Source organism: Anser brachyrhynchus (assembly GCF_964034855.1).
Source record: "Anser brachyrhynchus genome assembly, chromosome: 10".
NCBI classification, from domain to species: Eukaryota; Metazoa; Chordata; class Aves; order Anseriformes; family Anatidae; genus Anser; species Anser brachyrhynchus.
The window spans coordinates 2,728,524-2,752,927 of NC_137705.1; the positions used below are offsets into that span (position 1 = coordinate 2,728,524).

The 24,404-nt window shown below is 38.2% G+C and overlaps 1 long non-coding RNA gene across 1 annotated transcript; it reads right to left on the reverse strand.

The window, feature by feature from the left end:
* Positions 1 to 117: 117 nt before the first annotated feature.
* Positions 118 to 23,447, reverse strand: LOC308200281. Its single transcript, XR_013955415.1, has 2 exons — positions 23,395 to 23,447; positions 118 to 2,906 (listed from the first exon to the last, which is right to left on the reverse strand). It is a non-coding gene; the product is annotated as an uncharacterized lncRNA (long non-coding RNA).
* Positions 23,448 to 24,404: the final 957 nt, after the last annotated feature.

The following is a 24,404-nucleotide window of genomic DNA, read 5'->3' on the forward strand; positions in this document are numbered from 1 at the left end:
AGGCAACCAGCTCCCCACTCTTCAGCCCCACGTCAGATTCAAAGTGCAGACATTGGGCTATGACCCATGCTATGAGTGCTATGAACTCTCCTCTTCCTCTAGAAAATGAAAATAACATATATATATATTTAATCATATGGATGTTTATAACCCCCAGCTTTACTGGTAAAAGCTAATAGAAATGTTTATGTGTGGAACTAGACATAGTTTTGGGACATCATTTTTGGTGAAACTTGGTCAAGTTCTGCAAACATATTTAAGTTAATAATACTGATGGACCACCCATAGTTAAAAAGTTACTCAGTCACAAATGTCTGTTTTATCTTGATGGGAACATTTTTTTCTTCACTGTGGGTAGATATAACTGACAGAAAGATGTAGGATAAAACACAGGAAAAACAAAACATTTTATCAGGAAAGCCCATTAAGCAGTACAATTTCCATTCTAAAGCTGTGGGATCTATATCATTGGAAATTTCAAAGGACAGTTGTGATGTGGTTAATCCTATCTCTGAGTGGAATAAAATAGATGGCTTCTTGAGTCCCTTCTACCTGCATTTTCTACGGTTCTGGTGATCTCAATTTTATATCTCAACCATAAGGCTATGGCTCTTCAGAGGAACTCTTTTCCCCTCATATTTCAGAGCACCATTTCATCCCCAATAGGAACGATAAGGTTGCTGACATCTCAAGACATAAAGAATTGCTGTGGGATAGGAAATAGCCTTTTCCTTATCCATCTGTATCTAGATTGCTGGGTTTTCATCTCTAAAAAGTCCGTTTGGACCAAAATGGCTTAAGTGATAAAAATAGATAATATGTTCTTATCTTTATGTCTCCATCTTTCTATATTTCTGGTGAAGAAAAAAAAACAGAAAAACTCTCAGAGCAATTGTTGGGGTCAGATCAGGAAAACATTCTGGCCACACAGCTCCCACTGCACCCATGAATGTTACTTTGCTAATTAGGAGAGAAGAAGCTTGAGTCTTGTACTAAATTCAAACAGTAGACACATTTTTGAAAAACAAAACAGGAAAGCATGAGCTCATTGCAGTTCAGCATGGCTATTTATTTTTTTTTCTTCTTCCTTTTCCCCCATCTGTAAAGAGCTAAGTTTTCCTCTTGGCACATTTTCCCTGATACCTATAGCATGTAAACCTGTTTGAAGGAGCTCCGGCAATGGACTAATACAGTGTAATAGAGTTGTTATCCTTTATTCTGCAGCAGGTTTACAAGTAAGTAAAAACGATTTATGAAGGATACTGAAAAGTAGATGTCTTTTCTGCTTTTTACTGAATGTGTAAACGGAGGAGCAATCCATGAGCATAGACAGGGCTGCATGCACTGTTAATGTATTTACAGCCCAATTTGCCCATGGAATGCACAGACAGAAGTGATGAATGCAGCAATGTAACAGGAATCAAAGGTGTTGAAATGCGGTGTGAACAAAATAATCAAGAATATTAACTTAAAATATTTCTATATCAACATATGTCAAGGCACATATCAAGAAGTCACTTTTTTTTTCCAACTGAAAAGAAAGGAGCAGTCAGGTTTATCCCATAGCATCAGTTTAGTGCAGGATTTGTTTCAGCTTCACCTCTGGACAAAACAGATCTCTAGCACTGAAATAACCATTCATCCTTTCCAAGCTCAGTGCTCCATGTAGATTTTTACTTTAATCTTTATGAAAAGGATGCATTTTTCCCATCAAACTCACGCTGAAGTTTCAGTGGGAGTCCTTATTGGCATCAATGCTATATAGGCTAATAGTAAATCTCATAATCGCTTATAAAAATAAATGTATTTTCCACAGAAAAAGTAGATTTTTTTCTTGTTGTTTTTCTTGTTGTTGTCATCTGGGAAACTTCTAAAACCTTGCTGCCATGAGAACAGAATTGGCTACGGACAAGGAAATTACTTCTGTGTGTGTAACCTACTGTTTCCCACAGCACATGGAGCAGGAACTCACTTCTAAGTCTCCATTGCAACACGAAGGCAACCTGAAAGATCAGGAGCCTGGAGGGTAATTAGCACAGCAGTGCGATGGGGTTTGTTTGTGCACTTATAATTGTTCTATGAAGCCTGCATGGTAATTTGAAAAGCATTTTTTAAATGGAAGGTTTTAAGAAAATTGCGAAGACATTACTGGCTGGAAAAGACTAATTTACTTCAACTACTGTAACGCAAAATTGTCAAACTTCTCCAAGAGGCAAGGGCTCCATTTCTTCATTGACCTATGCTTCATCTAATCAGGATCTGGTGAAAAGCAGTCTGATGTGCTGGTGTGTATGTTAATGATGTTAATGGCTGGTAAATCAGACTGGACCTGATTTTGCCTTATTAATGCTGCATCCTCACTATGGCCTGGATTCAGGTGCTCCTGTGCATGGGCTGTTCCTCGCTTCCCCAGGGAATCTTCTGCCATCCGTGTTCTCACAATCCCATGCAGTTTCTTCAGCAGTTCTCCACCACCGGCACCTTCCCATGCCTCCTGCAGGATTCATTGCTTTGATTTCTTCCTCAAACTTCTCCCTTGGCTAGAAGCTTGCTCTTACTAATCTGTTTCTTCACAAATTGAAGCCTCAAGTTCTTTATTTTAGAAGGGAATTTGACCACTGTAAGGAAACTGAGCGACAACAGCTGGCTGATCAAATATACATAAGGAAGAATCTGCTGCCTGCTCTTTTATAGCTCTTTTTCCTGTAGTCATCGTCCAAGTCTCTATTTCCCTGGTACAACATTATAGCATATTACATGACTTGTCTGTCAGCGGCCTCGCCTGAAACACGCTCTCAGCATTGAACTGCTCCTGACTTCCAGATCGCTGTTGTTCAGCATGGAGCATTGAGCAAGATGTTTGTTAATCAATAGGTTTCAGATCTATGACAACATACAAAAAATATCTGGAGAAATAATAACGAGATTGAGCTAAAACCAAGTTTTGCCACAAGCCAAGGAGCAGCACTCAGCTGTCCTGTCCTGATGCAGGGGCTGCATTTTTAGAGACTCTGCCCTGCTGTTTTTCACAAATTCAATTTTGATGATTTCTCCTAAGAAAATGCTCTCTTGTGTGGGGTGCAGAGGATGAAGCACAATTTGTCTAACTGCTAGGCTCTTTATCCTATCTCTGCAGGATCTGATGATCACATGTGATGTAAGTAAACAGTTTAAGAGGAAAGCGGGTACTCCACATTTTTATCCAGAACGCAGGATATTGCGATAACATCAAACATTCCATAAGACCACATTCAACACTGCAGTATGTCCTAAAAATACCTATAATCTACTATAACATAATAAAAATATTCTTAATATTTCTTTGCTAACGAAGATGGAAGAGAAATTTGAAGACTTCGCTCCAGGTTGACTGTGAGTTTTGCACCACTTGAATCAATTTACATTATCCCAAATTTAATGTACTGTATATGCATTAATTTAGAAAATTGAATGCATCAGAATGATGAGCGGTATAGTAACTCACTTTATATGGTAACTGAGTTACCTGAAAACCAAAATTATTTCATATTTCCAAGTAAAAATAATCTGCACATTTATGGCTCTTAATGACTAGATCAAGTGGAAAAACTGAATGCATATCCATCAGGAATAGTATGCATAGTTAATTAAGTTTGAAATAATAAATGCCTGATTTCTACAGGATAGAGTAAACATCCAATTAAAATAAGATGCAGTATACACTTTTCTTTCTCATTAGTCAAAGCATAAAGCATTTTAACATTTCCTAAATAATTTACTTGTATTAAAATAAAGTGAAATGCTTAAAACATTAATAGGGTACTTTACAATGCTGTAGTCAATAAGTTGCTATATGAAGGTAATGTAAATAATTTATGTCTCTATTCAACAGCAAGAGTCTGCAGTTCTCAGCAGAGCAGGGTCCCACCAATGCGAGGGAACAGGCATCTGGCCAAGCTATGCTAAAATTGCACTTAAACCCTATAGACAGCAGCAAAACCTGTTGGCAAAATCAAACTCGGTGACCCCAACCTGAATTCGGGGCATGAACCACCCTGGCTCACTCTAGCAGAGACCAGGACCGGCCTCTCAGCAAGTGGAGCTTACACCATGCTGTGCCCTGTCTGCTGGGGATAACATAAAAAAATGGGACAAGCGCTTTTTGAACGTGGAGGAAGAAAGCCTCTTAACCCAAAGAGTCCAAAAGGACTGAGGAACAGGTGCCTCCTGGTGTGTTGCTGGGCCTCCTCCATAGCACTAACCAGCGGATCTCCACAGCACATCAGGAGGTAGCCTGAGCACTACAGGTGATCTCTGACACCACCTTACTTGCATCATGTGATCCCCTTAACTGCATAAGTGGTTTATTTCTAAAATCATGGATTTATAATGCATTTGATCAACTTCCATAAGCACGTGCGGTGTTGACACAGCCCATGTGTGTTGGACCGTAACCCTTCCTGGAACTGCAGGCAAGGGCAGAATTCTCAATTTTCTAAAGCCAGATGGACACAAGTGGTTTTAAAGCTGTGAATTTGAATAATCTGGGTTATGATATGCAAAAGACAGCAGGCATTTCAGCTTCAATTTTCTGCTAAAAGTCAAGGTATGGATGTTAAATCTGGGCTCTCTGATGAGAAAAACATATGTACTGACTATCCAAGCAGATTGCTGGATCCAGTGAATTAGGACTGCAGTACATTACCAGTGAACACATAATAGGCCTGTGCAGCTAAACTAAATTAACAAATCTTTCCCATAGATCATTTTGCAAAGTAGAAGAAATTTCCCTGAAATGTTTTGTTACATACCTATAATAAATAAAAATTAATTCCGTAATAAGAAATTATTAAATACTGTCTTTTACCAAGAGATATAAGTAACAGCCTACTAAAACTCAGAATTATAGCTAGGAGATAATATATAGAAATGTGGCATTTGGCTGGGACAGCTTTTAAAACGTTTCAAATGTTAGAATCACTTTTCATTAAAACTGTGACAGAAACTGAGAAACTGGCATAGTGCCTTTTCTTATATGTACATTAAATCATGCGTTTCACGGCAAGCTTTTTACATTTTTTCTGTTTATAGAAGTCATGTACAATATCTTCTTTGAGTCAGACCAAGATCCATCTGTATAAAGGGAGATATATTTGCCTTGTAAAGAAGAGAGTTTTAAAAATGTACTGCCCCCAGAATCCTTCATTGCACGCGCTCCTGGACTCCCTGGGGCTGCCACCCAAAATGGCCGCTCCGCTCTGCTCCCTCTTCTCTTCCCTTCCCTCAGGACTTGCTGTGCTGCAGCACCTTTTCTTTACTAGTATTGTTATGAGAAGCTGCTCTTATAAAATGCATTTTATGGACCTTTTGTAAACTGAGTAAGCAAGGCAAAGAAATTAAAACCAGGCTTTAGGCCTGAAAAGACCTTTGCCCCAGGGAACAACTCATTATTTGAAAATAAGATGATTAGCCCCAAACAAAGCAACTCAAGCTGACAGGTTCTGTCTGTGGTCTCTGGGGCCTCTGTCAGGTGTGGGAGGAGGCAGCGTGAACCATCCCCACCGCCCTCCACACACCGCCTGCTCTCCCCAGGCTGTGCGGCCTTCCCACCTTCGGCACCACAGAGCCCTGCTGGAGGCAAGGCCACGCTTTTCCTCACGATTATCACACACCTTTTTAGCAAGACAAATGCCAACTACTTCTTCAACTTCCAAAAGTACCCCATGGCTATCAAAAGGCAAGGACCCGCTGCCACCATCTGTGCCTCACTTCTTTCTAAAGAGTCTCATTTCCATGACGAGTTTGGTGGAAGCCTAAATTAAATTTGGGACCTAATTTTAAACAGAATTTCAACCTCCTGAGTAAACAATAGATGGAACCTGCCTATTAAATCATTGTGTTTTAATTAAATTCTTTGCAGCTTGTGAGTGCTTTGAACTGAGCTAGGTGAAAAATGCATTGTAATTTTAATAGGGTTATATTTTGTGCTAAACTCTCATAGAGCGGTGACACAAGATATATGCTGTGTTACCACAAAATAATGCATGGTATTTTGCTGATAACTGCACACTTGGTACATGACAAGGTAGCTTCACAGAAGAAACAAAGGCAACATGAAGTGGGCTATTTTCAGTTAGAGACTTAAAGCTTTGAGAACACATGAGCATTTGTGGTACTTGCTGAAGAAAAAGAGTAAATATTCGTCCTATTAATGATTCAGGCTTCACTGAAATCTGAGGGAAATCCACCTATTGATTTAAAAGGCTTTTGGGTCAGGCCCTTAGTGTGTTATTGAAAAAATAAAAATAAAATAGAATAAATAAGAAATTCACTAAAATGAAAGAGGCAAATATGTTTTTTTTCAGTAGTACGTGAAACAGTATTGGACCTGAATGAAAGAGATACACAGAAAAATGCTGGCAAGGTTGTTTTTTTTTTTTTTTTCTTAAACACCACCATGAAAGTTAGGAAGTTGATTTAAAAAAAAGAAAAAGTTGTAACTTTAAAATGACCTCCAGCACCATCACTGAATATCTCCGCTTCTTTATCACAGCCTTTGCGAAGCTATCTTCCCACAATGCTACTGGCATCATAAAGTTTCCCAGTAGGAAATATGACACACTCTTAAAACATATGTCAGAGATTTCCAGAATTGCAAACATGGTATTTTAGATGGTGAGATTCCTTTCCTCATAAAAGCATCTTTAAATTGTCTGACAGAGAAAATTCATATCAGGAATAAAAACCTGGCCCCAGCGGAGTCAATGAGAGTTTTATGCCTGATGCGAGTGGAACCAAGATTTCATCTCCGCTTTTTTTTACAGTTATTCCTATATGTAAGTACATGCTGATAGTGTCAGCATCTGCCTCGGCACCGAGTGAGGATGAATCAAAGGGGCCATGCACATCCCCGAGATGGAGCCCTGCGGCACCACTCGGTGCCAGGGCTGTGCTCAGCTCCCTGGCTGGCTGATGGGTGCAGCTTCAGAAACCTGGAAATAAACAAAGCAGGAACCTCTCACACTGACATGTGTGAGTGATGCTTAGAAACCGTAATATATAATGCCATAGTTGATGGGTTTCTGCTTGTAGAGACCTGATTATTCCACCTGGATAGTGGCTTAAACAAAAGAACAACCAGACAAAAGAAATATATGTGCAAAGTCCAAGAAGCAGGCTATTATTTTCAATGGAGTATTTCTTTTTTTTTCTTTTCTTTTTTTTCTCCTCTCCCTGGCATTAGCTGCAGTAAAATGAATCATGCAGAGCAACATTTTTCACAAACCCCAAACATCCTACATTCACATAAAACTGATGTACACCAGGAACGTTCACTGGGCTGTAGAATGGGAACAAAGAGGGCTGCAGACATACAATTTGTCATCCTGATTTTATATAATAACAGGATATAAGCATATAAATGGATAGGTTTGGCAGGTGAAAAGGAAAATTATAGGGAGAGGGGAATATTGTAGCTAACTCAACAGTGGCCATATTGCCAATAGATCCTTTTGCCATTTGACAGCTGTCTTAAGAAAGGGCTGAAAAATCATGTTTACTCATATCAACCTGATCTCTCTTTTGGTTATTTAGGACTCTACATATTCCATGAAAAACAAAACAAACCAAAACATTTTCAGCTTCTAACTTCAGTTGAATTACCATGAAATACACATATTTGTATGTGTGCTCCCTGAACCTTTGGTAGTAGATGTGAGTGATAAGGTACTCAGGTTGGCTCATTATCTTGCACATATGAGTTTACAATGTCACATAAGAAAAGTGACTTTTTCTACAGAGAGACAAGAATGAGCAAAGTTTAATTTTTCCAGCCTAATATCACTATTTCTTTTAGAGATCAGTGGGTGGTCAGTACGCAAAGGATGTCAGCGAGCCAGAGAAAATCGCTTCTGTAGAACAGATATGTAGAGAAGCCCACGAGGGCTGCCCTCTCTACCAGCGCGTGACAGAGCCCAAGCCCACATCCCTGCAGACATGTGCTGGGTATAGCAATGCGGGAGTGAGTTAAGGAAACGCTCAGTAAATATCTGACAGATTGCTGCTGCTGCTTCTTTTCTTTAGGGCTTGTTTTGTACTGTACCGAGAAACTTGTAATACTGGACTGAGCTGAAGTGGTGACATTAAACTAGGTCTTTGTGCTTCAGGCTAGGTCTAGTGTTTCATCCAAAATGAGATCATGAATAGTGCTAACTTTGTTGTTGACAGACCTTTCATTCACTATGAGCAGGTGCTTGGGGCAGTTTTCTTATGCTGACCTGATCATTGGCATTTGGGGTAAGAAACTTGGAGAAGGGAGCGTTATTTACTTTCACTCCACTGAGATGGCATTTCTCTGAGCTATCTTCTCCTAGCAAGATAGGATTCAGAAGAATGAAGGATATTATGTAGTGCAATAGAATTTCATTCTTTGATATTTTTTTCTTTATATTTTCCAGAGTTTTGTTGAGCAGTCCCTGTGTCAGGGAAAGTTTTTTAAGGGGTGTTGACCAAACTACTGATTTTGCAATCTCAAGTGTTCGTACATGCGTTATGGATTTTAGACATTCACCTACCTGACAAGCAAATGCAATCAGGTAGATTTGATGCTTATTCGAATTGAACCGGCTTTAAGTGGAAGAACAAAACTAGTGGCTTAAAAACCTTTCCTCTGTATGTGATTTATCCATTAGACTAGCTGAAAGCAGAGATAGCAAGCCAGCCAAATACATACATATATAGAGAGAGACATAAGGTCAGAGAAAGAAGAAATGTGAGGTAGCTATTACAGAGGGAACAATTCACATTTATAAAGTACCAAGTATAAGAATAATGGATGAACTCAACAAAAACCTTTAAAGCATCAACAGTAACCTCAGCAATAGTTTAGCCAGCTTATACTAATGAACTCAGAGTGGTTCACCTCATAATAAATGGATAATGAGTATATAAGAAATTGCATACATTAATATCTTTTAAAGTTTGTTTTGTTTTTTAAAGTAAATGGTTCCTAGACGTCTCTGTACTGAGAAATGGTGGGACAAGAAAGCATACACTATACCCTTATTGATCTGTGTGGAAGTACAGGAGTATTTTTGTGGTAGGTAATTTTACTTAGTAAATATGTTTGTTGGATCCAGATCCTCTGAAATTCTGTGTATGGATGCTACTTTAGCTTGATGTAGTTTTAAGCATATTTTTATAAGTCGGAGTATAGCTTATTCTGAGTCTTCTTTTCTATTTACCCATATACACTTCTTGTAACTGCTGCCAGCAGCAGGTCAATGGGCTTTTAGCTCAGCCCACAACCAACAAATCCCATATCTAACATGAGAGTAAGAAGTAAGGTCTGCCAGTGGAATGTCCATATGAAAATATATTTCTAGGGTAGATTTAGATTAGATATTAGGAAGAAATTCTTTACTATAAGGGTAGTGAGGCACTGGAACAAGTTTCCCAGAGGAGCTGTGGATGCTCCATCCCTGGCAGTGCCCAAGGCCAGGCTGGATGGGGCTTGGAGCTACCTGGTCTGGTGGGAGGTGTCCCTGCCCATGGCAGGGGGTTGGAACTAGGTGGGCTTTGAGGTTTCTTCCAACCCAAACCATTCTACGATTTCTCACACATGAAATTTAACACTTAGGTCAGCATCAAGTGAAGTGAATCCCAGTGTGATGGTGTGAAGTGGGAGTTTCCACAAACAGGTACCATAAGTTGTTTTTGAACAAGTATTGGGTGAGGCATGGAGGCGGAGAAGAATCCAGCATCAGCAGCCTCCAGAGGTGCACCATGAGAAGCCTCAGTTCCAGAAAGTGCAAAAGCACTAAACCAGATTCCTATAATTTAATGCAGCTGCCAGAGTGTTGATGCTAACAAATTTGAAGAGTACCCATGGACTTTCAGTAGATTTTTGTAGTATCTATACTTTCAGTCAGACTTTATTTTCTGTGCAAAACTGCCAGAATAAGTGCTAGATTCTGAAACACAGAATAAGAAATTTCCCAGGGAGTTATCGGAAATAAATATTACAGAGGAGTTCATTTTAACAGAGTTAATCCACCCAGAAATGGATAGCAGCAGATATTTAATCATGGCATATCCAGTTTAATCACATTTAGAATCCTCTGGAAATTAAGCTTATACAACTTCCTTAATTTAGAGGACAGTATAATGCTTAAGTATTTAATCTCCTTAGGATTGATATTGGACTCAAGTCTTTTGCAGAGTTTCATGAATAGATATAGCACTCTCCTCATGTTAGAAAACTTCAGAAATTCAAATTAATAAATCATCCATTTCTGGTCTCAACAAGATAGTGCCTTTTTTTTGGGGGGGGGGGGGGGGATGGAGGGAACAACTCTGTATCCTCAAATTTGTAATGATTTGCTTTTGTCCTTGAATATTAGGGCTACTGTATTCTTGTTGGGTCCCCCTAGGGAATGGATACTCCAACACGATGGTTCTTTTCATTAATTTACAGCTAAATTGAATAGTTTTAGACCTTCCCAACACCCTCTGGGGAACATTTTTATTTCAGTAACTTTTATCCCATGCTAGAATTCCTGTAGCATTTTAAGCTACAGGTTTATGTTAGTGAGATATAGTATGGATATGACAGGCCACAAGTTATAAATCATCCATTGCTTTGATTTTGTTTAGCCTACCCTGAATTTCCATCCTGCTATTAATTTTATCAGATAGTCCTTACAATATTTTACGTAAAATGCTTTGATTCTGGTAATTTATTTCCAAATGGCTTCCGAACAATATTTAGCCCTGCTCTGTTCTTGTTTCCAGGGAAGGCTCTTAAGGCAGAGTGATTGTTGTTGATGGTAAGTGATGGAGGAATATGGCAGTTGTAAATACAGTATGATTTCTCACCCTTTCCATTTTCCTAATGAGAAACCTGACTAGCCCACAGCTGCTTGTGTATACTTTGTATAATGGGGAGCCTGCAGACTGCACACACCATCCACCTCCCCCTGCTTGCCAAGAAGCGTAATTCCTGTAACAGCACGAGTCAGTGCTCATTTGCAAAAATAGCTTCCTGAAAACAGCAAGGCTGCACAAGGCAGCTACTACTCATCAGTATGAGTAATATGTTCAAATATGGATCCTAAATTAAAATAGCCAGTGCAAAGAACAAAAATGAAAGTACTGAAAATACTGAAAATAACAAACAGAAGCAAATTAATAGTAGTAAAAATATTCACTAGTAATGACTTATTTTCCACACCGATCCTTCAGTCAGAAAAGTCATTCCAAGTGACATGCATCCAGGGCTCTAACACCATTCTAGCATTGAACTATATCTCATAAAATAAGATGACACCTTGTCTCAAGATGTGCTTTAGTAATATAGTATTTGGAGTTTTACACCTAACAATAATTTGATTTTTCTGAATTTATTGATGAAGAACGGGCTGTAAATTCCATATGAGTTCTTTCACTAAAGGATACAAAATATTTCCCACAACAAGTGTAGGGAATAAAATTGAAATAATAAATTTCAAACTCATCCAGGCAGGCGAGTTCAACATTAAAGTAAATTCATTGGCAGATTTACAATTAAGTTCCATATGGAATGGAAATTATAATTATAAACACCTAGAAATGCTATAGCAGCTTGTATCTTGAAATCAGCAGGGAAAAATAACACATTTAGTTTCAATAAAGTCATAATTCCTGATATCTTCAATTACCTGAGAAGAGTGGCTTAATTTAGCAGATTCCTTGTGAAAGGGGGGTTCTGTTTAAAATCAAATACTTCTGTAAGCAGAAGGGAAGTATAAGCCATTTCATTTCACAAGAAAGAACTGCGAGCCTCACCTCCAAGAGCATCTTGTTGTATGATGCTGGTTCTGCAATGCTCAGCCCTGCCCGTGCTGGTGGAACACTTTTTGCCCAATATCAATCAGGTAAGCCAGCCCAGGAGGGCAGTTTTGATGATGCTTGCATGAACTGGCCCGTTATACACCTCCCAGAGGTAGATGTGGGTTAGCACAGAACCAACTCCACTGCAGCAGTTGCCATAGTACAAGGCAAGAGTCTCCTGAGTATTTTACTGCACTTTGATTCACTAGAGCATGTTTTGAGATAATTTCCAAGGATTAATTTGTTTCTTAATTCTTAGCATGTGAAGCCCCTGCACATCATAAGCTTTCCTTGGCTGCTCCCTAGCCTGTAGGGAGCTTGCTGCTAGCTGAAGTGGCTTATCAGTGCCCCAACATGAAAAATGATGGAAACCTCTTATGAAACAACTGCTTTGGCTGTAATAGTTTGGCTCAGATTTGTTTTCTTATCAATGTTTTATCAGAATGACTACAAAGAGTCACTAACCAAACTGTGCAAGTCTGTGCTCACGCATTTGTCTTTATAGGAGGTGCTGAGATGATTCCTGCAAGGCTCCAGAATGCAAAAAAAAGTGATTGTGCTGTGATTTGCACACTTCAACAGCCCAGTAAAAAAAACAGTGGAGTTGCATTAATTCACAGAAATTTATGCAGATAGTCTGGCAGATTCACATTTGCCTTCCATAAGAACCTCAGCTCACATCCATCGAAAGATGGAAACTTCCGGATTCACAGCAGATAAGTTTCCAAATTCTGATAGTGAAAACAAACCCTGCAACTGTTCTTCAGAGATTTTGTTGTAGTGATTTGTTTATAGCTAAGATTTTCTTAGCAAGTTGGCTGGATATGGCCAATGGGAATATTTTTAACTCTTCTTTTAAACTGAGTTTTTACTTAGCTCGGCGAATCTCAGACTTAATTTGCTTTGAAAATAAAGCTCCTACCATGAAAAATGAATGCTGTATCCATTTATGTTTTTCAATGGACAGAAATTGTTCATAAATACACCTGGACACAGCTTCAACTTTGATTCAGAGCATCAATAAAGCATTTCCCCTTTTTGCACCAATGATTTTTTTGTCATGGAGTAAGGATATGAATTTCACCTTGTATGTCTCAACGTCATGTTAGACCTAAGTTTTACATTTAAACCTACATTAATCATTAATAAGTAATTTTTTTTTTGAATTTCAGATGAAATACTTTCTTGGAACCATACTGCTTCATGAGAACTAAAATTGTTCAGAAACATTAATTTCAACAGATTTTTTATTTGAAAAAATCTAAGAACCAGTGTTTCCCAGTTCTATCCAGCTGGAAAGGATGAATTAGAAACCAGTTTATTTTGACTCAAAGGGGACTTTTAATTCAATGTCACCTTGCAGAGAAAAACTATTCAAAATCTTTTCTTTCAAATGTATAATAAAAAGTCTGCCTTTCCAAAGGAGTGGTCATCCTCCAGCCATTTATTTTGATTAAACCAAACCAGTCTTTTCCAAATGAAAGTGAGGCCTTTAATTAAACTTAATATAAAATCACTTTGAATAGCTGACAGATTAGACTAAAAAAGTGGGGAAACAGTGAATAGACTTTTCTTCACCAGATTTTTAAATGATTTCAGTAAATATATATTAATCTTTCCAATGAAATGACGAAACTCAAATTGCAAAAGATCTGTACCAGGACTTCATTAACCATTTACTCCTCTCTCTCTACTGTTGGTAAAGATGAAGAATAGCTTCACTGAGTTATGTTGTAAAAAGCGTAGGAATTTACTCTGTTGAGAAAAAGGGGGTTCTCAGTTTCCAATTATTTTGAGTTCATGCAGATACACTTTATCTGCAGCAGTACTACCAGCAGTCTATTCATTCTCCTCTTTAGCATAGGGATTATAGATTACGCAGGCATAATCTGATGTAATGGTGAGCTGTTTTTTTGTATTTCCTACTTTAGTCATGTACTCCCTGAGTATTAAAATAATTCATTAGTTCAGTGCTACCATGTTCTGGACCCATTGAAGCCAATGAGAACCTTTCATTTCAAAGGGTCAACATTTCACTTCATGTCTGTAAAAGCACGTGAATGGAACTATTGTATGGTTCTGGATCTGCAGTGGAAAAGACTCATTTGGCTCTTAAAACTGCTGGAACATCAAAATAAAGAGGATTCCCTTTAATTCAGGAATTTTCCACTTAATTCAAATGATAATTTGCTGTACAAGATATTATTTAAAACAGAATAATCAAAGTGCGTCTAATGAGGTGAGAAATAATTTTTACATTTAATGACCATTTACACGTTTTTGACAACATTTTTTATATCAATATCAAACCTTTCTAAGCTAGTTGCAGAGCTGTGCTAATTTTTTCCTTGTTACAACCCTTAATATAGTATGCACACTTTTTAAATTGTTCTAAGTTGCTTCAGATATTTTCTCGAACAGGATAGATTTGCTGACACATAAAATACACAAATACTGGTGGTTTTCATGTTATGAAATCTGTGCACATATGCCAAACCAGAGTCTGATTTTGAATGTCTTCCTTTTCCTTACTTACAAGGCTGGATTGTCTGTACACTATCATTAGATTCTCAAGAAGCAAGTCCTCTTTCAATTAATATTTCAGTAGTTGTAACTTTTCCTGGTTTCACAGCAGTGAAAAACTCAGTGTTTCTTGCATGGGAACACAACTGGAAGTGCCAACATGCTTCTGGATGATTGCTTTCTTGCAGCACAAGAGCATCTGACAACCATGCAGGTGAGGTAACAACAGCAGTTGGTTAAACAAAGAGCAGAACAAACCATGAAATTTGCAAGTAATTATTGCATCTGATTGTCAGATGTCTGCAGGCCTGCCATACAGAAGAGCTAGATGATATTGCCTAATCAACCACCTAATTATTATTATTTTTTTAATTCTCGAATAGAAAATTGTTTTAATTGCTTCATAGAAGCACCCTTTTTTATCTGGCAGAGTTATCAATGGTAGGAAGAATTAGGCTACAGTGAAATTCTGGGCTGTGAGGTTTAAGGTATCATTTTGAATAGCCCCAAGACCACATAAATCTTACTGCAATTGCATGGATCCAGGATTAACTGTGGACTACAGCTGGAGTAACTTTTTGTGCTGTTTAGGGGAAAGCCTGACACTTCTTTCCTTGATTCTGATCTAATATGCTGTAAAGCATATTCACAAGGGACAATTTAAATCAAAGGGAAAAACAGAAAAACTAGTAGAACTTGGTTGCCTTGACATTCTATCAAAATTACTTTGCTCTGTCCACCAAAATGCAATCTTTTCTCCTCACAGATCATGTATAATCCCTTATCAGTGTTACCACTTCCCTTATTTTGCTGAGTCTTCTGGCAAATTCTACATTCTAGTATTTTAAATCCCGTTATATTTTCTGGGTCAGCCACGTGTCTGTTATTCTAATAATATTGTACTCATCCTTGAAAACGTATAGCTCCAATTCAGCACTTTCTGTGCTCCTAGCATTTGTTTAAAGAAGATGGAAAGCATGCAAGAGAGCACATACATGCCAAGGACAAATTTGCTTTCCCAGTCATCTTCTGCTATATATCTCATGGTACTTTTCATTGTTAAACAATTGATGCATTACCTCGAGAAGTGGCAAGTTACCTTGGACATTTAGTACTCTTCCTATCAACACAAAACAAAAACTAAAGAGATTGACCTGATAATTTTTCCTATTAGTAGTATGTCTCTCACTTCCTGCACATGAAACATGGAAAGTTCAAGGACAAGGCAAACGACTGCAGAAATTCTCTGTGTGTCATTCAAAGTACATACTGGTAAAAAGCAAGAGACAAAATGGATCATCTCTTTGAGGCCAACTCCAATTCTTCAACTGATGTTTAATAAAGCCCTATCATCTGTCAACTTCACTAGATATGAATTCATATAGTCTAAGATAATATTCAGTGTAAGAAATAACCATAATCCTCTGTAATGAGGACTTTAAAAAGAAAAGAACCCTTCAGATTTCACTTTGCCACGAAGCCCTTGTGCTCCTCGTTCTGTTTAGTGGTAATGTTACAACAAGACCTTGACTGACATATGGGGCACTGACTGGGGTTTCTGGTAAAGGCAGAGGAAATTATTTTCACTTAATGCTTGAATAAAAATATCATACATGCTTTGGACGATGGATGGAATTGAATTGTTTCAGGTTAAACACTTAAATGTTGGATCACATCTTGTAGGTACTACTTAAATCTCATTAGTATAGCAAAGTTTCACTTGGTATTGGTACTTTTTTGCCCCAGTAATTTCAGGTCATAACATGTAAAAAAACAGAAATGGTTTTGTTCATGTCTATTCCTGTTCACCCTAACTTGAACAATAAAGTGTATTTAAAAAACTTAGAAATAAGGGAAGCAAAATCGTTACAAGCAATTGCAAGAGAAAAATTTTATCCTGGAAATTATTATGCTTTGCTATTAAAATTAAAATATTATTTGGGAGGAACAAATCAAGAGAAAAATCACAGTAGACCAAGTCCATGATGAAGGAGAGATTCATTTCTCAAGAATAAGAAAAGCTGCAACTGAAGCTAGGACATAATTAGTATTCCTATCTTGAAAGCAAACAACAACAGTTTTTGCTCATGGCTTCAGGCATCCCCTGTGGGCTGGATGCCCAAAAAATTAAGACTTATGCCCATTTCTACCTCAGGAGTAGCAAGCATGAACACTACTGTTTAGGGTAGATAGAAAATAAGATGAGCTAAATATTAACATTTAAAGAAAACAAAAACCACAGGAGACCACTGATGGTCTCTTTAGCCTACTGAGTACTTTAATGGAGAGATTTACATAGTCTGAATGAATCACTGTTATTTATTGCCTTAGAGCATGATAATATAGTATAAGAAAGAAGGGCTGAGGACTTTGTATTTCCATTCCAGCATTTCTCTTCCTCAACAGTTGTAAAAATTAATACACTGAATCCTGGCATTAAAGACTCATCAGCAAGCAGAGGCAGCTAGAAAAAGGAAAGACAAATATATGCATTTATAGGTGAAGAATAGTCCATTCATGCCACTTATAAATGTAAATGTCAATGTCAAAAAAGTCAATGGCAGTTGCTTGCAACGAATCAGCTTTTCTTAAGAGCTCATTCTTTCATCAGCTCCACAATGCATTAGGCAGACATTTAAAAGCATTAATCTAGCTATTACTTATGAAAATCTGTCCATTTGCCACTGAGGCATAAAGCAGGAATTGTTCAATAAGAAGGTGATTTTTTTGTTTAATCACCCTTTTCTGACCTCAGTGACACGTCCATTTCCCTCAAAGCACTTATGTGTGCTAGTACTATAGATCTGTGTGTAAAACCTATTTTCATCTCTGAATAGAAGTATTTTGAAGGTTCCTTTTCCTAAGCTGCAGAAGTATCAATAGCTGTAAATAGAACAAGACCTGTTCTTGTTGGAGCTTTGGCAGCAAGCACTATTTCCAGGAGTAGACAGAGGCAGATTGGGGTTGCAAGCACCTGGCTGGTCCATGCACAGCAGTAACACCCTTGGGCAATGCCAGTAGCTCTGGCTTTAGCTTCTACTTCTTACTGCTTCCACATCCAAGATGATTCCGCCCTGGCTTGGTGTAGAAAAGCAGCACAGATGCTGACTGACCTCATTGACACACTCATGGAATGGTTTCAAGGAGAGTTTCAATGGGTACCAGGGCTGGAGCAAGAGGGTGAATAGGAGACCTTGCTAAGAGTCCTGCAGGTGCCACCCTTGGTATTACCCCTCACCAGCATTCAGTACCTGAGCCCTTGACATAAGTATGGGCAGGACAGTCATAGAATGGCTCGGGTTGGAAGGGACCTTAAGGATCATCCAACTCCAACCCCAACAGTCCGGCACAGGCTTCTTGGGACACTTAGATTTTAGTGCCCATTAATGAATCTTCAGCCCTGTTCAGCAGCACAGCTCATTAAAGACAGTACAGAACTAACATGATGCTTGTCCCTTTAAATATTTTGATTGCCTACAGCTTCACAGTTAAGATATCAGTCGAGTACACTTTAATTAGCCCAGAGGAAATCACAGTAGGGATGAAATGAGTTGGGTTGTTATTCTTCTGTTTTTACTAACAGCAAATAAAAGCATATAATTAGCCTTTTTTAAGGCATTTTCAGGATCTTAAGGTTATCATAACTGTAAACAATAGTATATTTATCTAATCTGAGTGGCACTTGAAGTATATTTTAATTCTGAATAGGAAACATTAAAATTACAATTGGTCTACAGGTTTTTGAAGAACTATGTATGGGTTGAAATATGCAGTTTAGCAGCAGTTGCAGGGGAGAAATTTGAAGAAAGTTTCCAAGCAGGAAATATATTTCTTGATTTGTTTTGACAGTGTCAAAATATTCCTTTAGCAAAAGTAAAAACCTTTTGTTTTGATTTATTCCAATTCATTTATATTAAAATATTAGTTTGAATAATGCATTAGTATATACAATATTCCATAATTCATAAACTCTGAAAGACTAAAATTTATCAACATAATACTCCAAATAAAATTTTAATCACTTTGAAATTATGCAATTTTTGTATAACTGAAAAAATAAATTTAGCAAATTGTTTTAAGATTTTTCCAGATTTTTACCCCCACATCAAAATTTCAATGCAAGCTCCTATTCAGCCTATTCTACCCTGCTCCTGTAACCTGAATTTCAGATGAACCCTTAAGAACTTGGTTTTCCCTTTGGTTATACTGATGTAAATCAGAAATTGTTCAACAAATTTACGTCAGTATGGTCAAAGGAAGAACTGAATCAAATATACCGAAATACAATTTATTAGTTGTAAAGCTTGTAAGAGGAAGTTTTCTGAAAGAAAAAAATCCCAAAGATTCCACCTTTTGAAGAGTCTTTTGGATAGATTTGCAATCTTTTTGGATTGATTTGATAGTGGTTTGTAATGGGAATTAAAGTAAACATCAATGGGAAACCACTGCAGTATCAAGCAATTATTTTATGGGAGATATATGTACTATTATCATCACATTCTCCATCAACTGGAGAGATAGCATACACGATCAGGGTCTGTTCAACAGGGTAAGAGCCTTTCTCCCAATTTCAGTGGAGGTTAGGTAAAGTGGAATGAGAGGAGCTTAGATGGGTTAGTTGGCATCAGCAATAAATGGATAGGACTATTCACTTCCCCTTTAGTGAGAATGTGTTCTCATAACTCCTTTACACAGGAATTTGAGATTACCTTTGAAATTCTTCACAAGTATTATGAATGAATTCGCAGATCATCCTTGGGAACACTGTAGGAGTGTCAGCTCTTACTGGTGAGATCCCAGAAGATATCAAAGTGACTCATGGTAGCATTGAAGCTGACCCTGCAATGAAAACTGTCCCTGCCCTGAGCATGATCAAGCCTACAGTGAGAGCAGAGGTACTGGAGAAAGGGACATCTTTAGGAGGGTTAAATGCCAAGAAAGTTTCTTTCACAAGAAAAATTGGTTTGCTATTTTCTAGAGAAAGCATGGTGTAAATTAAGTCTCTGAAGGAAAATTATCACTGGAGTTCCTTAAAGAGGAATGTTGTTCCTCTAATGGAAAAACCCTCTGTCCTTAAAGAATCCATATTACAAGCTTAATGGGACATGGAGAACGGAGTGCTGATCTCCCACTGGGTTCACTATTGGTTTTTGTCTTTGCATTTCATCTGAACCCCTCTACTGGATTACACCTGGCACTGGCCTTCTACCTGGTGCACAGCAGGAACCAGCAGCTGCACCTACTGGGGCATTCACTTCTGAAAGACCCAGGATTGTTAAAATACTTAGTACATTACTATTAATCACTGCAAAATGAAGTGTATCCATAAAACTCCCTTCTTCCATCTTGTATGCATCAGCATTACATATATCTATATTTACTGACTGTGCAGTGATTTTTACTGTTTTTAACCCCCACAGATACAACACATCCATAGCTGAATGAAGCATTCATCCTCATTTTGCTGATTACAGGTGAAAAAATCTTCATAGTTTAGATTATCCAGAACTCTTCCTACCACTGATTCACACAAAGCTTTCTCTTGTTATGTACAACCCCAGCAGTATGTCTTACACATTTATTGATTGCCAAACATCAAATTCTGAGAGAATAACCTAGTGAACTTTTTTTCCCCCACCTATCACTAATCTTTTCTGGGTAGATTCAGTAAAAACAGTATTATTTTTTTCTTCACATGTAAAATATTTATCTTACAATAACTGATAGCTGCAAGCTTGAAAGCCTCACAAGCTTGAGTTATCTAATTACTTTCTTGCAAAACATCACTAAGTTTCTGTTCCATCAGCATATATTGATACACCATGGCTGATAACACCCACAAGCCTGCAGAGCATACTCCGCTGTATAACCTTAATGCTGCAAATCATTATAAAATTCCTTTGTTTGCTATGTAAAAAGCTGCAAATATCAAACTTTTTGACTTGGCATAGAGAGAAGACAGGATGGAGTACTGCTGTTATCCAAAACCACAAATACTCCTCAGAGCTTCTGGAAAGTCACCCCCAGAGAGGACAAGATGAAGGCATCAGCACTGAAGGGGATTTCCAACTTCAGCAGATGAGACCAAATGCTACACAAAGCCAAATGAGATGATAGCTGCAGTGAGCCCATGTCCGGTAGAGATTATGCAACACAAACTGATATCAATAGGAAATCTATAGGTTTTGATTTTATCATTGATGCAGCTTCCCAATGAAGCATTCTGTTTTGCGGCACTTGCTTTTTAGATCTGTTCTCAGCAGATCCAGACAAAAAAGCTAAATGGACATCAAATATCAATCTCCCCTTGCCAGCAACGTATTGCCAGCCTGAACGTCTATTTTAAGTCAGAATAATGAGAACATTTAGCCCTTTCAAGTTCTGGTTTTACTTCAACTAAAGCAACTACACATCAACTTAATGTCTTTCTTTATTCAGTGACACAGAGGTCACTGCTGTGAGATTTATTTGATTTCACAGTTTGGCTAATTAATTTGCTCATTCTGAGCATACACCATCAGCATTGCTACCGGAGTAGTACTACCAAAGCAACAGATTAATTTACATGGTACAGTGCATCCAGAATAATTATTACCCCACAGAATTGTTATTGCTCAAAATCTGAGGGGAGAGGGAAGTTTCCTGCTGTGATAAAAGGGCTCTGTTGTGGCTTTATCAGCTGAAAGCTACGTGGACTAAATTGCAAAAGAAGTTCCTTGCTAATGTTGAGCAACACGAATATCCAAAAGCCCGTGAAAGCGTTACAATACCAAATTTGTTTCTCAAATTTCATTCTTATGAAATTACATTAACAGGCTCAAAATCCTCAGGCCACACCCATCCAACAGTATCAGCAGCCACTTCGCTTATCAGCGCCAATTAACACAACAGCAGCCTTCTTACCACTGAAGAGTGTTGCTCACCCCCTGGTTCGGGAAACAAGTTCTTTATAAAGATGTACTTGAAAACTCGTAGGAGCACAGGTACAGACAGGAAATTTTAAGGAGACTGAGATTTATAGCATCTTGCTTCAAAATAATTAACTAGTTTGAATTCTGGATGATGGATCGGCCAAGAAGGCAGCAGCTTCCCCCCCCCCCCCGCCCCCCATGAAGACTGATCCAAGTTCTCTAGTTCTTGGATATTTATTTGCTTTGACCAGTGTATTTGCTTCTCACAGCTTAGTGAAATGAACTATCTTTCTTGACTTCTTGTTGGACATCTAATTCCTACATCTCATTCCCATTTCTGTAATCTTCAGCAGCCAAAGAAAAGTCCAGAGGGTGGAGAGGCTGGAGTCCCAAAGGAAAAGTATTATAGGTAGGAGATCAAGTGTTAGGGCAGATCTCGCTAACAATAGATAGTAAATCAAGTTTTAAGTCTCCACATCTTCCTCTGGTACTCTGAACAGCTGACAATTTGGATGAAGTAAAAAGATGTCAATAATTATGCTTTCCTAATTAGCCTTGGGAAGGACTTGAATAGCTGTCATCTACTCAAGTGAGCTAAGAACAGGTTAAGACCATTAAGTCTTAACAGGTAATTGGCAGACCAGATAGCATGTAATTTGCAAGCAATTTTAAAGCACTCACATTAGCACAATGCTCCACACTACTTCTGATTTCCCCAGGTGACAAAGCAACAATGTATTGACCCAAGCATACATTATATTTACCCTTGCATCCCATTCCTAGCTTCTCAGAAGCAAAGATAAGTATTTAGAGTAGAAAACACTAGGTTGATGGACACCTCCAGTCCTGCAGGCCTGTGAATACAGACAATATACCTAAAGAAGTGTTTCTAGTGCAAGATGTTCAAACTGTTAGCAATGTGGGAGGTTTTCATGGCCTGTATGAACTTTGAAGAAGTCTTCCAGGATATTCTTATGATAAAAGGGTCCTTCTTATACACTAAAGGAGCCAGCCCATGATCCCTTCATCTCACAAAAAGGATGTGGCCTACGCTGTGACAGCCTGCAGCAAGCAAGGAGAAAAATCAAGCAGACAAGAGTTTTCTGTGTCAACAGTTCTTAGCGACAAGGATGAAAATAACTCTTGGATGTCTTTTAGGGATTGCAATAGCTACGGAAGTTGCAGGACAATGTCAACAGAGAAGCTGCTGCTACAGCCATAACTCATTGGGAGAGGCAATGTGGGTAACAAGAACCTTCAGCAGAACAGGCTAAGATAACCACTTCCATTTCTTCTCTCCCCCTCCATTTTGGGGAGCTTGTTAAGATAGCAGCATAAAATAAACCAAGATCATCCTGGAAGAATGTTTCTTTGATATCGGGTCTTCATGAAGTACATTGGACTTGTTGTAGTAGCACTAGGAACCGTTTTCTTCCTGATCTGTGGAGTTTACGCATCTACACCTCAGGCTTGAAAAGAGGTTATTTGCAAGTGTAATTTGTCCTATTTTGACCCCGTTCATAGGGTCAAAATAACACTGTGCATTTACTTCAGGGGATTTTGAACTCTATTTCACTACTATGATTTAATACTGCCACAGGGAAATCTACCAGTCATTGCACATCAGGAAAAATGCAGTGGTGACCCCATTTAAAATGAACTAGTCAATTGAATTGAAATGTTTGAAGATTAAGAACACAGAAATTTATTAACATTACTTAGATGTCATAAGACTGTCTGCACATAATGCTAACCCTGCAAATAGATAAAAAAGCATTTGCTCTGCATGGAATAGGTAATGAACCTTTCAGTCAGATCTTCTCTATAGCTTCCAGTAATCTTGATAGCTTGAAACACAACTGGAAAAAAAAAATCTCTGTTCTTGGGCATAAATGACCAAGTATTTCCCTGACACCAATGGCTTAGAACACAGTGGTCCACAGGGAAAGGTGGCTGGGTTACTCAGAGTTTGTATCTATTCTATGTTATGCCTGGACCTTAAGTATCTTCCTCAAGCTCTTTTCTCAAGACTTCAGTCCCCTGCTAGGCTCCTTCCCTCTCCTAGTCTCCAGTAATTGCTGTACACAAGACATTCACAGAAATCGCCACCTACCATGCTTTCCAAGTGCTTCCCAGGTCTGACAAACAGCCTGTTCTTGCTTGTTTTACCTAGAGAGTCAAATGAGCAAATGCACTTGCTTAAATAGATACCGATGGTTTCAGCCCACAGGTTCAGTGAGATTTGACAAAATTGAGGTGAATCAAATCACCTGTGTAACTCTGGGTTTCCAACAGTAAAATGAAATTAAAACAGTTGTGGTAAATTTAGAGTATATATAATTATAGCCACATGAAGATCAATGGCAGGCTATACCCCAAAGGACCAAAAATGTCACAGATACAGACATACATATATACATATATATATATAGGTGTATTTATATCAATACACACACACTCCTAGACACTATATTATCTATGTATGCGCATAAACATATATATAACATTTATATATGTACTTCTATATATATCTTACTATTTTTCAGCAGATTAGCTTCACAGAGGCAGCAAAACGAGCGGTTGTTCCTCCTGATAATTTTGTTAACTGATTGCTTACAAATACCTCCCATCCACTTTGCTAAGGACCATCATTAGACTTAACGCGGATTCTAAGGCTTGTCGTGTTGTTCATGGTTCTTTGCTTTCAAGTAGCGCGCCCGCAATAGACATTCAAAATCCCTGAATGCTAGATATAAATACCATATTGTAGCTGCATGAACCTGATTGAAAATGCGTTATCTGGTAATGGTACATGGAGCCTATTTCGCATCTCTCGCGTTCTCAGTCTTTCATTTGAGATCAGATCAGACCAAAAGCTGTGACCATTGAATGTACAAGTAACAGACTGTGTAGAATGAGGTGTGATATTGATCCACTGCCCAAAGGATAGGTCCCACTGTCACTAAAGGCATATATAGCAGTGCTGTACACAGTACTTTGAGTATATAAACTAGGACTGGGGCTGCAGTTATGGTTGGGTTAAATTACTGGGGCAGAATTGCTTAAAAAGTGATACAGTGCTATGCAAAAGTCAGTTTTGTACTCAGAGCTGTTGCTTCTGTT